The sequence below is a fragment of the Anopheles merus genome, chromosome 2R, assembly GCF_017562075.2.
Source record: "Anopheles merus strain MAF chromosome 2R, AmerM5.1, whole genome shotgun sequence".
Taxonomy (NCBI): Eukaryota; Metazoa; Arthropoda; class Insecta; order Diptera; family Culicidae; genus Anopheles; species Anopheles merus.
The window spans coordinates 18,422,940-18,439,408 of NC_054082.1; the positions used below are offsets into that span (position 1 = coordinate 18,422,940).

The following is a 16,469-nucleotide window of genomic DNA, read 5'->3' on the forward strand; positions in this document are numbered from 1 at the left end:
TGGGCTTCACTATGGCCACACGGTCACCGGACACGTGGATGCGTCATCGTCCAAAACCTTCAGAATCAAGTGTGTGTGTGTGTGTATGTTTTTTTTTATACCAAAATTACCCTTCACCATTCCCGAACCGGTTGGTGATCATCGACCGATCTCTCTTCCATCGTTAAGAAGGAAAAAAAATGCAAACAGCAGCCACAACACGTTGCAAACGTGTGCTGGAATAGGATCGCACGATCGAAAGGACCCTCCCAGGGCAGGGAAGACAGGGATGATAAGGAAGAAAGTATCCCAAAAAAAAAAATAAAAAAATAAAGTCAACCCACGACGGAGAGACGCAGTTAAGGAAGGAGCAGCCAGAAAGGGAAGCCACACGGTAATTGACATTCCTGCATGCCCATACACGCGTACGGTGGGTCCCATCCGCACGCTCACGCTCCCACCGCCACAGGCACTTGTGTACCCGACACTCATTGTCCCAAAATTGGCCCCCAACCGGAGGCTTTTACATTTCCCACACCACCTCCTGGAGCAGCTACACCTCCCGGCAGCCCGTTAAGGAACCAATATTTTGTTTTCTTTTGCTGGTTTTTTTGCGAGCAGAAGCTGCCATCGTTACGGCGGGACGGAATGTACCGTAACCGGTGCAACTGCTGGGCACCGGCGGGGTCGGCGGTTGTTTCCACGTTGTGGTCGGGTTCGTCGCCGTCACCTTTCGAGCTTGCTCGCTGCCCAAAAACGGTTCTTTTCAGTGCGGTGTGTACTCCGTTGCTGCTGCCTCCCTTCGGGCAAGGAGTGTGTCTGACGATGCGGACATTTCGTACACGTTTTGCCGTGTGTTTGTGCTTTTTGTCTGTTTGTTTGTTTTGGAAACGGTTCCGGAACAACATCATCGAAGGGTGGTCGAGGGCACAGGGCTTTTCCTCCCGGTCGGGCCACTCATTTATCGTCCAGATGGTGCTGCTCGAAGAGTTCGTAAGCTTCGCTCACATGCGAATTGTTGGTGAAATTCTCGATCATGCGATGGCTAATGCAAACATCTCATGATGATGAGGAAAAATTCGGTTTTACACGTTTGTGTGTGTGTGTTGCGCCTCCTGTTTTCTTTCCCTGTCGGAAATGAAGCGCGTATCGGTGGCGCGAGCTGTTTTGGAGCTTTAAACGTCCGCTAAGAAGAGGAACCGGCCATGTAGGCTTGTGCGTGTGCGACAGCCGCAGTGTTAAATTTGCGACCCATCTTTCTCCCTGTCTCCGGAAAGTGCGAAGCAACCAAAAGAAACCGGTCGCATCTCCGGTTGATGATCAACAGTGTGATGTGGTCGAGGTACTGGTTTGTTTTTTTTCTTGTGTTTTTTTGAGGAGAAGCTGCAGAAGAAGGATTTTTGTTCAGCAGCAGCATCAGCAGCTCCGGCAGCAGCCAACCCGACTCGATGCTTTTGCTTCAAGGGGGACTTCCCCATTGGTTTGATGTTCGTGTGTGTGTGTGTGTGTGTGTGTGTGTGTGTGTGTGTGTGTGTGTGTGTGTGTGTGTGTGTGTGTGGTGTGTGTGTGTGTGTGTGTGTGTGTGTGTGTGTGTGGTGTGTGTGTGTGTGTGTGTGTGGTGTGTGTGTGTGTGTGTGTGTGTGTGTGTGTGTGTGTGTGTGTGTGTGTGTGTGTGTGTGTGTGTGTGTGTGTGTGTGTGTGGTGTGTGTGTGGTGTGTGTGGTGTGTGTGTGTGTGTGTGTGTGTGTGTGTGTGTGTGTGTGTGTGTGTGTGTGTGTGTGTGTGTGTGTGTGTGTGTGTGTGTGTGTGTGTGTGTGTGTGTGTGTGTGTGTGTGTGTGTGTGTGTTTGAGTTTGGCGAAAGCAAGGCCCGCTGATCAAAAGCGCGAGATTAACCGGCCAGGAGGGAGACTGGATGCTGGCGGTTGAATGAAGGAAGTGTCGAAATTTTGGGGACACGAACATCGTGCCCCGAAAGGGAAGCCGGACGCGCTCGGCAGAAGAAATCGCACAAACATAACCTTTTTGGAACGGAATGGGCAACAAACCGTCGTCCGGAGCGAAGGAAGCAACGTCGTAGGGGGAGGGCGAAATCTTCCTTCAAAAATACGCACCGATGATAACACACCAGCCACACGCGCGCTGGTGGCCAATGTGTGTGAATGGGTTGCCCAAGCGACCGAAGCGCCTCGGACCCAAGGAGTGCCCTCTCGAGCGGCCTCGAGCAGTGGACACGGCGCTGGCGTAACGCGCATTTGGACGCGCGTGCGTGCACTATTGTATCGCGATCGGATCGAGATCGATATCGGGGTTGGGATTGCGCGAACATGTCGAACCTGTTGTACAGGGAACTGGTCGGCTAATCAGGGCCTGGCCGCCGCTCCCTTCCCAGCAGTCGCTTTCGCGTCGGCTGCAACACCCACACACATGCTCGGCTGAGGTATCTATCGCAGGTGTGTATCTCTCAAAAGCTCCACCAGAGACACGTTGGTGACGGTGTTGTGTCCTGTGCACTGTGCACCACTCTGGGACCGGCCCGAGCAGGCAATGAGGGCTGGGTAGTGTAGTGCCGCCCGAGTCGGTGCTGCCTAGCACGCGCGGAGATCGATTGCATTCCGCGGTTGTCGTCGTGCGGTTGCAAGCGGGATCTGTGTGATCGTGTTGCGTGTATGTGTGTGTGCATGACATGGGCCAAAACGCACCTCACCGGGTGGGTGGGTAACATTAGCCTTGCTCTGTGGGCCGTCTGCTCTAATCAAGGTTCGGCTGCTAGTATCTTTGAGGAGTCGACGCATTACACTTAGACGCACTGGCGCGCACTGGCCTTACCGGTGGGGGCGCACTGTGCAGCGCCAAATCTAGCTACTGAAACCACACATTTGTTGTATGAAATGATATGATCATCTCCTTGGAGGGAAGGAGCGAGCGAGAGTTACTGCTAGCATCAAACAGTAGAACCAATCCTGTCACACGATCGAACGACTTCGCGCACTAAAAATTACGTCAAACAAAAGCACAATCAACTGGAAAAGCATTTAAAATTGGCTGCAGCACTGCTTTAGACCAAACGATCTCACAACAAGCACACGCATACACACGCTCACTCCCTGTAAATGGATTCCAATATTCGTCTTTTTTTTCTAGCTGTTAGCACAATATTTGAACTTGGCGAGCGAAGAAAAGCCTTTAACTAACATTTCCACTTACACCGGCGGCACACGGCAAGTGCTGTTATTTGATGAGATTCATTTTTCTGCTGCACACAAATTTAACCCGAGTGTGCGAAAGCTCGTGGCTTTCATTTTTGCCCTTAAATATAAAAAAACACATACACACACACGCGGTGGAAAACGCAGAAAACGCACGAACAAACTAAAAACAAATCCCCCAAAAACGACGACAATTTCAGAAACACACCGCGAGCTTTTACACGTTTGTCACTGTGGAGGGCTTTTAAAGTGAACTGAAAACTGGCAACGGAGTTGGGCGCGCTCGCTCGCTCCCTCTATCTAGTTGGTGCCATTTAAAGCCGAATCCAAAACCACACCAGACTTACAGGTGTTTTTTTGTTTGTTTGCTATTTTTGTGTGGTTTTGTTTGAAAATACGATCTAATTTGCAATGGAGACACACACAAGCACACACTAACTTGACTGGCCTCAAACACGGGCAACCCACCAGGAGGGGACGGCGGACACCGCCCGTTTTACTGTACACTTACTTAGGCGGAACACGCGTAGCGAGACACCTCCGATCCGGCCGGGCGCTAAAATGAAACTGAAAGCGAACGATATTAAGCAGGAATTTCGTTCTGTGTTGTTTGTTCGCGGCGTTTGCGTTTCCCCATCAATGCCGCCCTCGAGCGCTCGCGGACCCACGGACCCCTTCTCCTCTTTGGTGGCGGGGAGGGGAGAGGAGAGGAGTTGGCCAACTTGCGTCTCATTCTCGCTCGCAAAATACGCTCTATCGCTGGGTGCGCCCTTTCCCATACCACACCTGCACCATCACCACCATTGCGTACGCGCGCGCGCGCGCGCGTGTGTGTGTGTGTGGTGAGTGGAGCCTTTTGGGGGTTGCGTTTGGTGGCTTCGGTGGCTTCGGTTGGCGGTTCGGCGTTCGGTTTCGCGGGCCTTCGGTTCATCCGCGGTTCATGCGAGCGGACGAGTTCATCCACGAAGCGGCGAGTGCAAACAAAACTATAAAAAGAAAGCCGTTTTGCGTGTTCCGCGTGCATATTTCGGTGTGTATTTTTTAAAGGAATCTTTAATCCTTGGTAAATGTTTCTCCGAACACAGAAGGGCGGATGAGTGTTTTTTATTCCCCTTTCTTCTTGCCTTTGCGGTCACTGGACACTTTCACGGGTTGGAATATTTTCAACCGTGCTGAGTTCAAAATACTTTTATATTTGTAACAGCAGTTCGAGCTTTTAACCGTCTCACAGGAGGAAACCAAACGTCCTTACTGCCACGTGGATCTTTAATTGCTGCCATCTGCAATTACACCTTTCGATCGTTAAATGAAGCTGTTTGCCCCCAAATAGGTTCACCCAGCCTCGACAGCGCTCTCGGAAGATGTTGCCAAAAAAGGTGTGCACAGCATGTGTGTGTGTATTTGTGTGCCGTTGAATGTAGATAGCGCGCGTTACATAAGTCCCTCCCATTCATTACTTCCTTTACAAGCAACGTATTACTGGCTTCCCCTTTTATTTTAGCACATTCACCGGCACGTCCGGCAGCACTCTCTGCACGACATTTTGATTGCCACGAGGCTAAATATAATAGTGAGAAAATGAAGAAGGTAAAACGCAACGCGCACACTATTCCAAAACGTATCTGGTGGCGCTCGCTGCCTCCGCCGAAACAGGTATTTTAAATGCTATGGCTAACATCTGGCCGCTCCTACTATCGTGCCAGCATGACTTTCGGCTAGCTAATTAAGCGAATCTGCCCTTTTAGAACCACCGGGGGCACCGTGCTTGATTATCCTCGTTAGTGTCCCTCGTCCGGCCTCATACGGATGGCGCTCTAGATTTCCTCACCCTGTCCCTTCGCCGGCCCAACGTACCTGAGTGACGATTAAAAAACCGGTTCGCGATGCGGTACGTAGCGCCTAGCGCGCGCATGATCGATTCACGGCGGCAGCGATCGCGATCGGCTCAAGCTCATCGGAATAACTTTTCCGAATTATGGCAATGGTGCGCTCTGGTCCCGGCTTTGGTTATTGAGCGGGGTCAATTATGTTCAGCACATGACTGACTGAAGTCCGAGAGGTGGGAAGTAGAATGAAAGAAACGGAGATAGAAAGAGAGAAAACAAAAAATCGCTTACCATAAGATCAAGTCCGATTGGCAGGTGAGGTGGAAAAAGTTTTAATTACCAATTTACCGCAGAAACCCCCCACTCACACACTCGACTCGTTAGAGTTCTATTTCGCTTTGCTCGCTAGAATCTCACTTGCGTATAATGTTTTGAAATGCTTTGTTATTGTTTTGTTCATGGTTGCGAATCAATTTCCCTGTCCCAGCTCACCTCTTAGCCCCGCTACAGATCACTACCACCCGAACGTTGAAGGTTAGACGGTCGGTAGCGTCTTTGAGAGGCTTGATTTTGCATGATGCCACCCGTGCTGCAGGGGTCTAGAGGGGCTAAGAGGGCAACCTTCCATTAGTGTACGTGATAGATGATACCGTATCGTTAATTGATTTGAATAGCACGTGTAATTAACCGGTGGAGCAGTGGCGCAAATCGTTATGATTTATTGGCAGGTGAACATCGTACTGCAAGACGGTTTTTTTTAATCCGGTTGAATCTGGACTGTGTTGCAGGCAGCTCTCGCGAAGGCGTTTATTTGATCACAATCGTCTCCCTTCGTAGGCTTTTGGTCGTATCAATCTTCTTGTTTTTAGTTCCTTCCAAATTTGTTTTACTACACGCGTCCGTCCTACCTCAACATTGACGTTGGGGGTGGAAAAACGGACGGCTCTGGCTGATGATTGGTCCATCCGGAGATGGTGAACATGTGGCACCACGTGCAAACTTGTCCAAACACAATAGCTAGCCTAAAGTGCAGGGGAAGACCGAATGGTGGCGGGTGGAGAGGCAAAAGGAAGCGCAAAATACAATGGTGAGCTGATAATGGTGCGATTAGTGCGACCGACGCAGTCATGATTGGTTAATGAGGCCTTGATCGTCAAAAGAGTGATGACATGGGTTTGAATGTGTCGGGACGGACAGATCGGGGCGGAAAAAGCTGTCCCGTAAGTGATGGAACGTTGTACACACATCAACATCACACACACACGCGTGCGCACACAGAGTAATTGAAAGATGGAAATGTCATCCGACAATTGTGGCATGGTAAGAAAATCGAACAAAACACTAAAACAAACATAACGTTTGAACACTTTAAGTGTGCGCATCTAAGAGACACCGATGGAAAACTTGTAAAAAAGAGGGAAACATTGTTTCGATAAAAATCTGCGACGCTTTATTCTTTAAACTCTACCTCTGGTAAGTTCTGGCCCTACGGCACCCGGGAACGGACTGGTCGCACTTGTATGTAAATTGAATGGCAACTTTTGCCGCTCGATCGCACCAGCGGCGAGCGAGCGGCTAATTGCTTTACACAGTCGTCCATCTAACCGTCTCAAACCTTCGCGTAGTGCCGTGTTTGCGCCGCGTTGTGCGCGATCGCTGTTTACGCGGTGAGTGGGTTTTGTTTAAGTAGAACGTGCGCATCATCAAGCAGCTTCTCGATGCCGTTTAACAAATGGCCCGCTGTCGTCTGAGTTCAAGATGATGGTAGTGATGATTTGTTTAATCGACCGTTTTGAAGAAGATGATCACTGTTTTGCTCGAGCTCTCTCTCTCTCTCTCTCTCTCTCTCTCTCTGTCTCTCTCTCTCTCTTTCTTTCTTTCTTCGCCTCTTGGCTCTCGCTCTGCTGCGGGGAGACTATGACGACGACACAATTGCAATCGTTTTGCTTTCAGTTTCTATGCACCACGATGGAGACGCACGGTAGTGCTTTGTTGTGTAGCAGCAGCAGGTTTTTTTGTAACGTTTGATCCACCAGCATTGCCGTGGCCGGTTCCGTTTCTAACGCCTATTACGTAAGGGTGATTTGTGAAAGGTTCTACCCTTTCCCGTGGACTTTATAGCCATCCCGGATGGTAAAACAGAATCCTATACGTAAAAGAACGCTACTTACACAGGGTTCCCGTTTAAGGTTTGAACAAGCGCAACAGTTCACGAGGTTCGTCGCTTGTTTTTGGTGAAATAAGTCTTTCGATTTACGTAGCTAGCGCGATGAGCGCAGTTATACGGAACAATGCAAGTTCTGTGCAAACGTAACAAAACGGTTAATTTCACTTATTTTGGTAGATTAATTTAATCACATCGTCACAAATGGTTTATTGCAGCACTTAACATTACAAAAAAAAAATATTTTTCAAATATGCACAACAACACTTCACTCGAGTGTAATGGGCAATGGATGTAAAACTTTCTCGATTGATGTGTGTGTGTATGTTTGTTTTTTATTCACAAATTCACCCGCGTACCTTCCCGAGTGTGTCCGGTCGGGAGAACGATCGATCATAAACTGGCTGGTACGACGGTGTGGTGATCGGTACTGAGCTCTGTTCCAATTCCCATATTGTGTTGTGATGACTGCGACACGGTCATCAGGATGGATTCGTGATCTGTTTTCAAAAGCGTGAGACAGAGACAGATAGAGAAAGAGAGAATGAGAGAGAGACAGAGAGAAAAGGAGGGGGGGCGGAAGGATGAAAAAAAGTAAGAGCGGGAGAACACAAAATACACCACAAAGTGAAGAACAACCCTTTTTTCTCCTTAACCTTAACCACACCGAACCGATCAGGGATTGGTCGCGAACGGTTTGGCGGTGTGTACAGCTACCCTAGAAACCGCTATTGGGCCGATATTCAATACACATACCACGCACAACGGGCACGGGCTCACTACAATGAGTAACGAAGTTGCCGCGCTCTTCAAAGGCAAGGGAAGTGTTTCCGGCTCTGTGTGTTACTGTGTTTGCGCTGGAAGGAGCGTTTGGAGGCGATCAGTTTTGGGTGCGCGCACCTTCACCGCTGCTCTAGAAGCGTCACTTTGCTTTCCGCAAGAGAACATGGGTGAGTATAGAGGGTGAGTGCGCCTGCCTTTGCTGGTATCGGAACAACCTTTTAGGGCGCACGGAAATTAACGCATTCACTTTTCGACGAAACGCTCGTGACAACGCCCAGATGACTTCAAAAAGCTCTCTTCCTCGAAACACAACAGCTGATAACAAGTTTAGCATTGAAACATAACGAGCGTAGGCGCGTACAAGGGAGTTACGCAATTTCCGTTGAACGGTGCGGTACGGACAGGGTGCGGAAAACTATTTTTAATGACAAATCCATCGGGACGGGGAGCGATTGGCACGGGACGGGTTGGGAAATTGCGGAACTGCTTTGATAAGATTGTGGGAGGGTGGGTTTTTCGTTGTGACTTTTGCGTGCGTACGTGCGTATGTTTGTTGAGTTGTGATGCAATGGAAAAGATTTCAAACGCGACCTGAAACGGTCGTCGAAAGGTCATGCTCATTTGTGTGCGGGCGGGGAATTCCTTGCCAGTTGGTGTGTTTATCTTGTGGCGATTATTTGTGTGCGCGTCAGTTACATTTGTAACGATAGTGTATGAAGTTGAGCCATGGGTGGGTGGGTTAGTTTTCAAGGTAAGCGTATTTAGTTGCGCATGACAATGCTTGCCATAAGACCATAATGCCATAAGATGGAGTCATAATCCTGTGCGCTTTTTTGACATTTATTTTATTCAAAATGTTTGCAACGATACATTTGAATCTAAGATAGCTTCGAGTTTCTAATGTTTCTAAAAACATGTTATTCGAAACATTTCATCTCAATTGTTTGTTGAAGTTGTACCCTTGTATGTATACGTCCTGGTCTAAGCAAAGCTCCAGAATTTAACTCCACCGAGGGTGTCCATCTATTTCACATTTTAAAAAAAGTGTCCTACTTTCGGTGTGCTATTTGTAAAAACAGATCGTTGGAAAAACTCTTGACACACAACTTTCGCCCACTTAGTGAAACAAATAACGTTCAATAAGATTAAACAACGAAAAAAAAAAGTGATCGTATCGAGCTTTTCATTGACTGTTATCGAGGGCGTTTTCAAAGGTTTGAAGTGTCCTTAAGCGTCAATTTCTCTCCGCCTGTGAATGCTGAGTACCCACGCGATATCTGACGTACGGTACGGTAATCTTGCTGTCACTGGTCTCACTCATCGTCAATTTCATGACCGAGCCTTAAGCCCCCCGGTGCTCGGACAGTCCATTCCGGCCCGTTCGCTTGTTCATGGTCGGCCGCTCGGTTGGCTGGTAAAAAAAGGAAAGAGGTGGACAGTTTGTAAAAGCACCTAGAATCACTCGCAAAATGGAACATGAATGACGATAACTAGCCGCCGAACTTGAGCGATCACGGAGATGGCAGCACCGATGGGGAACGGGGTGCGTTCAACGCTCCCTCCCTCCCCGGGCACTGATTGGTGGAGACTCGATGCGGTCGGTGAATAATGCGAGTCAAGTGGCTCGCAAAGAACAGATCATCGAAGTCATCCGTCTGCTGTGCCCACAAGCTGACGTCACTGCAGGTGCCGCTAGAAGCGAGCCACAGCACATTTACCGACCGAAACACTGGCCAAACCGCGGGGTAATTAAGTGTGGGGCTCGAGAAGGAGCCAAAAAAAAAGCTCACACAAGACACGAGCCTTTCCGCGCAAGGTCCATATTTATATTTTGGGACAAAATTAGTGATTCCCCGATTGGTGAACGTTTAAGACGGTTTAACGGTCGTGTAATAGCGTGCAGCAGTAGCTTTAGCCATAGTAGCACTAGCTGCCAGAACCACTGCAAACCTTTCGGTTGTGTCCTTGAGCAACTAATGAGGTCAGCCGCAGGGTGCGTCTGTGTGTCAGTAAATGTGTGCCTTTTGGGGTTCCCTTAGTCTTCCTACATTGGAGCTAAGCGAAACAAAAAAAAAAATGGAAGGACAGCATAAATTCTTTCCGAGGGTAGACATTAGATTCTGTTCGATTATTAAGAACCAGGAGTCTACCTGGTCAGCATTTTAAAACTAAATGGCAAACGGCCGAGGCTCCTAAGCCCAGACACGCTTAGCATAAGAATTTGAAGCAAAAATTAAGATAAATTAAGGTCTCTGCACAGCATAAATTATGTTACCTAAAATGGCAACAGAAACCTGTTCTCAAAAAACCACCTAATGATCTCGGAACTAAGACTACTACTGCCCAACCCCGAGGGCATGAATGGTCACAAAAGATTTACAACAACAGCAACATCAACACCAAAATTATCAGTAGAAGTAATGCTGCAAATTTGGAAAGGATAAAGGTGCATAAAAAACAGAACCGGCTGCCAGCCGTTTTTGGGACCTTTTGTGTGGGGGGGAATGAAAGCAAATGTATGTAGTTCCATCAAATCGTAATCAAAACTGCCACTTAAGGAGAATGCAAAACGAATGCTGCCACCCTTTTCCGTTAGGCATTGATCGCCCTTCCCATCGCAGCCCCCTTCCGGGAACGGTTGTGTGAAAACACGTTTTCGTTCTTGTTGTGCCCGGAAGGGGGGATCCAGCGCCCGGTCGGTTTGGTGCGATCGCGGGAGCAGCGAATGAAAACCGGGAGCAGCGAATGAAAATTTATCTTGTAGAAGGGTGTGTGTCCCTGTGTGTGTGTGTGTGTCTGTGTAGCACGAATCCCCCTTCACAAGAAGCGCACGAGCTGTGGCTGAGGTGCGGAACTGCGGGAGCTTGTTTTGGCTACCGAATTGAGCCTTCCCCCGGTTTTTAAGCATTTTTTCTTGTCCGTGTGCTGCTTCACCCGTCCAGCTACACATCATTCATCACCGAGGGGCTGATAGGTGACCAACCGTTGTTTTTGTGCTCTTTATCATGATCGTGAATATGCTTCCTGTGCTGTTTTTTTGTTGGTCGGATAGAACCGAAATCGCTGAAGAGCTGTATACGCTTTGCTTGCTTTCAAAAGCTGGACAGAACATTTAATTTTACAGGGTTGTGTTTGACTTATGTTTACTTATATGTATGCAAATTCCTTTTGAAAGGAAAGATATTTAGAATATAGAAAATGAACTAAAATTAAGACAACAAACTCCATACATTTATATGCCATTTTGGCTCTTTCAAACATCTTAAACTTATGGATAGAACATTAGAATAAACTCTGATAAGAAACGCAAATAAAAACACGAAGCAAGCTTGAAAGTGGACAGCGAAACAGCATGAAGGCAACAACACGCGCGTGAAGTAAGAGGGCGAGCACGCTCAAGAACCAGAACGACGTCAAACCGGTGATCTTGCCGGTGGTGTCAGGAAAGTGGTCCCGAGGACGAGCATTTTTTGTCGCTTTGTTTTTACTCTTATTTTATCGCGTGCCATGCCCGAGGGGGTTAATGTTGCCTGCTGCTGCTGTTGCTGCCTTTGATGGTCCTGCGATGGGGTTTTTTTTATTAGCCCATTCCTTCTGTTGATCACAGTCTTCGCTACCTTCTCTCGGTCGCCGTTCCTTTCTTCGGTTAGACGAAATTTTAAGGCAAGCAGAAAGAACGGAGCCATAAAAATGAGATAAGAAAAAAACAAAACAACCGTCCGCGTATAGAACATAAAATAATGAGCACGCAAAGAATTTGGAGCGAATTCAGGAAATGAACCAAAGAAAGCGAAGAAAAAAAAGACAATAAAAAAACCTCCACTGGCAAAGTAAGCAAGCGAACCTCATAAAAACAAAAATTTCATCCATTTCTGATTTGCCTTTGCGCGGCCGTACCCTGTTGTGGGAAGGTTGTGAAGGTTTTTGTTTCGGCCTGGGGGTGTGTTGTGCCCCCCCCCCCCCGTTCATCCGTTCATCGTGTCACACTCCGCGCGATCCTCTTTTTTTACCAATAAATTCCTTACGGGCCGCGATCTTCATACGCTTGGCGTATCCGTTTTCAGGCTGGCGTGTTTGTCGTCTTCATCGCCTCGCCTGCATGTCCTCGGTGGGGTCCGGCCTGCTTGGGGAGCAGTTTGCCGAATATTTCCCCTTCCCCCTACCTTATTTTTTCCTTCGATCAGTCGTTCGACCGATCCTGTCGAGCACGGCGAACGCGCATTGCTAACGTTTACGGGGTGAGGTTCAAATGCTGTCCAGCTGGCTTTCGGGTTGGTTGTGATGGTCGCGCTGCTGGTCAGCGAGATCGTTTCGAAGCGATCGCACAAAACAGAAATGAAGATTTACATGGCACACAGAGCGTAACAGGAGAGATGAAAAAAAAAACACAAACACACATACACACAAGAGCTCTTTCGCATTCCTTCGTCGCGTTTTGGGCTCGTGCAAATATGAGAAAAGAATGCAAAGCAGCATTCAGAAGTAAAAAGTGCCCTCCCATATCCAACCACTTCCGCGTCCCGAGGTCCCGAGGAGTTTAATATATTTGGGGTTCGAGAACGGGCACGGGCTCAGAATGGTTTGTTTTTCATTTTGTGTGTGTTTTGTTTTTGGTTCTTGCGGTGTTGTGCGGTAAGAATCGGATCGGTGGAAAAGAAGTGCGAAATGAATACCTTGGCCATCATCAACTCTTCCAAAAGGTGATCAGCAACAGTGAAGGAGGGATTTGGTATCCTGTTTTTCTTTCTTTATTTTTCTGGTCATCCCTGTTCTCCGCTGTCCTTCGCTTTCCCCTCCCATCAGTGCTGTTTGTCGCGTGTTCAGGCGAGCCATTTTTGTACAATTCAAACAAACCAGCTGGTGTTCGTGCGCTTGTGTTCCAGTTTCGTTTGCGGCCGGGCATTATAACGACGATGGTGATGATGTTGTCGATGCTTTGATGGTTTCGTATATGGTGTCGCTTCCGCACAGTAGGATACAGCGTAGCAAAACGAGGTGCTTTGTAGCGATTGGTGAATTGTACATTGTTAAGGGCGAATGAAGCCAATGTTTTCCCCGTATAGTTATTAGCCGTCCAATTGCATTACAAATGAAGCTTTAACTTTCATTCAAAGGGTTTGTCTGAAGTCTCGCCTGAACCTCCCGGACACACATCTGGATTGCGATCGAAGGAAGATTCGATCCTGAGTCAAGCTCGAATAGTGTTCGGCTAAAAAACGGATTGATTTTCTCTTGTCAGATTCTTGCATTTAGTAAAACGTAATTAAATAATACAAAGCTTGTTTAAGTTTAGAGGAAATAATTTAGTCAAAATTAATATTTTATTAAATATTTCAAAAATATATTTATACATTAATTACTTACAAATTCAAAAAATATATACAATATAATAAAAAAACAAAATAACTTTTTTGGGGGAAAAACTGGATTCCTCTTAATTTTTTGCTCTTTCCCCGTAGCTTATTCAGGGTCATTCCGAACTCAACTTTGTTTTTGTGGTGCCATAAACCATAATAAATGTGTCGAATCAACTGGAAACCTACATCCCACCAGGCTGCTCCATTCGCAAATTATACGATGTCGATCGTCCCGCGGGGGGGAGGCTGTGCGGGTGGGCAGCAGTTTGTTCACTTCCGCCTTGATCTTGACCCTGCTAGCTGGCTAGCTTGTTACTTATTTTTTGCCAGCTTCTTCGCTGTTTGTCCCGACGGCTTCCCCGCTCTAAAAGCGTAGACGGACGCGGGTTGAAGCTAAAAACAAAACTATTTCAGTTCACACCCCGAACCCCGGTAGCATCATCGTCCGCAACGTCCGCCAAGGAGTATTATGTATTCTGATGGATTAGTATGCCGCGCGAGACACGGGACAAAAGTAATAGGAAGAAAGAAGAAACACAGTCATGCACAGCACACAACAGAAGTGATGTTTTCGATTTTTGTTTTGATTAAAATTTCGCTGCCCGTTGCACCTCTTCCCCATGCTCGTTCTCCACCACCCTCTTTGGAATGTGAAGTTGAGCGGTGGTAGTAGGGCACGTGATTCCTGGTTGGCATTGAAATTAGTTGCTACCTAAAATCTGGTACTTACAGCTAAATTAAAGTACCAAACCTTAGTTGTTGTAAAGGTACAAAGTGTTTCTGTCCCGCTCGTTCGTATGTAAAATAATTTGATATTTTAAACAAATGGACGATGACATCAATACCACCCCCTCGGAGTACTCGCAATAAAGGCTTGGTTAGTGGTTTTTTTATGATGACACCTGCAAGCTACGAACCCTTGTCCCGTCGGGCCTTTGTCGGTCGCCGGTGTGTACCGAAATACCTCAAGCAAAGCGATAAAAACAAAACCCTTCAAAACGAAACCAAACCTCAATTGGGACGCTTGTTTCATGTTATGCCGGTGGGGGATGTTGATGATCGGCTGCGGGGGAACGGAACGAATATTTGCACCGACCGTGCATTGATGCACGTCGTCATTGCTCGCCGGCGGTCAAACTGCAAGCGCTGATTGTCCGTGATTGGTAGAAGGTGGACAATTTGAACGGGAACCAGCGACCGCACACACACACACACACACGCATTTGATGTACAGAGAGGTGTGAATTGTTTTGTCTCTTAGCTCCGGCGTCGCGATAATCCTCGCGCAATTCAGGTGGAGAGGAGAAGACTGGGGAGCCACTTTAACGATGCCCAATTTCGTGTGCAATACTGACCAGAGTGTCCATTCCTCGTGATGTGTTCGCTGTTCCGCTCGATCGTTGATCGTCATGCAGTGCACGATCTTCATGCTACTCCCACTGGCCGTCTGGTGGTGGGAGCGGGGGAACGAAATCGGAAGATTTCTGCGATCAGAAAGGTAGGTGACCGAATTGAGGATGATCGGTCCTGGCGGCGCGGTCATCGACGTTATTAACATCTTCAAAGTGTCATTGCCGTTGGTGCCGCTGTTGCTGTTGCTGTTGTTGTGCCGAATGTGATATGAAAGACATTGATTCAATGCAAATCAGAGTGCGGCCGATGCCGCCGGATATTTCACGTTCTACTACAACATGTGGTTCTACAACAAATTGGCGAAAATAAGAAGAAACCCGATGCAGCGTTTTTTTTTTCGTTACTGGCCTGGCCACTTTGGGCGAGTTTTGGGCAGGTTGTATTGGGGGTGATCGTGTTTTTATTCGAAACCAATTTTATCCTGCTATTTCTTGTGAACTTGAAGGTGATCCTGTTCACTGCCTGTTCAGACGACAGTGATGAGTGCTAACGGAGCTAATGTCAACGAACGTGTTCTTTGCCAATTCTAGTTGAAGTTGTTGCAATTTTTAAAATCGATTGTAATATTATTTTGCTAATTTTACAAAGAAAACCCTCCCTTTTCTACTCCACTTGTAACCTTCGGTTTGATCCATGCAAAAGCTGCAGTACGAACGAACGTTGCCCGATTTGTTTGCCCAACACCGTTGGGAGAGGTTTCACTCTATCTCTGATAAAAGAAGCAACAACAGCAAAAAAAAAAACATCCCCGCACCCCGAGCTAGGTGTGGAAGTGTTTGCTCTGCCGAGTGTTGTAAAAATTAGTAAACGCATATTGGCGGCGTTACTTTACACAACACTAACCACCTTCAAGTGGTATTGTGGGGGTGGGAGGCTCAGGAATGCGTTAATGGGGGTGGTTTTCAAAGCTTTTCAAGGCTGCTAGCCGTTGCCGTGACTATGTGTCCTTGCTTTTAAACGAACGGAATCGTACGATAAGGTAAGGTTGGTGCCGATGCGGCACTGAGATACGATCTGTGTGGGCTGCTGCACCCTTTAAACTAACCTTGCGCACAGTGAACCGTTTTTAAATAGCGTTTCTTTATTCGAATGTGTTGAAGGTAATAAATCATCATCAGCCAGCAACAAAATCACAAAAGCACTCTGTTAGAAATGCATACATATCGCATATCACACATATAACACCCAAATCCGTGTACCAACATACCGCTTAAGACCTTGTCATGCAATCGCAGAACGACTGCATAAGGCTACAATGTTTCAATTGGTGCTAGATCGGGACAACGTGATAGCCCACCAGTACGAAGAAGTACGGTTTTCCGATGAAATGGAGTTGTTTTGCTGCCGCCACTTTAATACTAGGTCTCCAGGTTCGGTTGACTGGAGGTGAAGAAAGAAGAAATATTATTAGCATAATTGAATAATTACTTGTCGTAGTTTTTTCACGCGAAAGAATTGCTTTCTCTTCTGCCGTACAGCTCAGCTCCATGTTTAGTTGTTATTTAACACCCTTTTTTTTTACATAACCGTAGGAGGGAGGGGGTTGGGTGAGATATGCAAAGTTTCTCCCGGGTTGTAAAGTGGAACGCAATTATTATTCACCGCAGTGGCGCTGATGGACGCAACTTTATCCTTGGGTGAAGGGTAAATAGTTCTAATAGCTAGTAGCGTACTGACCGTTGTTTGGGGCGTGTGAGAACAAAAGCGACGAAGCGGGGAAGGGAATAATAATTTCGGTTGT

The 16,469-nt window shown here is 47.3% G+C and overlaps 2 protein-coding genes across 10 annotated transcripts in view; one reads left to right on the top strand and one right to left on the bottom strand.

The window, feature by feature from the left end:
* LOC121590478 overlaps nucleotides 1–7,632 on the bottom strand; it is a 29,401-nt gene extending 21,769 nt beyond the window's left edge. Inside the window, exons 1-2 of one of the 9 annotated variants that reach the window (XM_041910209.1) lie at nucleotides 7,535–7,613; nucleotides 7,183–7,311 (exon numbers count right to left, since the gene is read on the bottom strand). The gene's annotated coding sequence lies outside the window, so the exon portion shown is untranslated. The other 8 variants (XM_041910211.1, XM_041910207.1, XM_041910214.1 and 5 more) reach the window with 8 other exon arrangements.
* The window catches only part of LOC121590477 (nascent polypeptide-associated complex subunit alpha, muscle-specific form), a 44,874-nt gene that overhangs the window by 22,887 nt on the left and 5,518 nt on the right, over nucleotides 1–16,469 (top strand). The window lies entirely within an intron of this gene.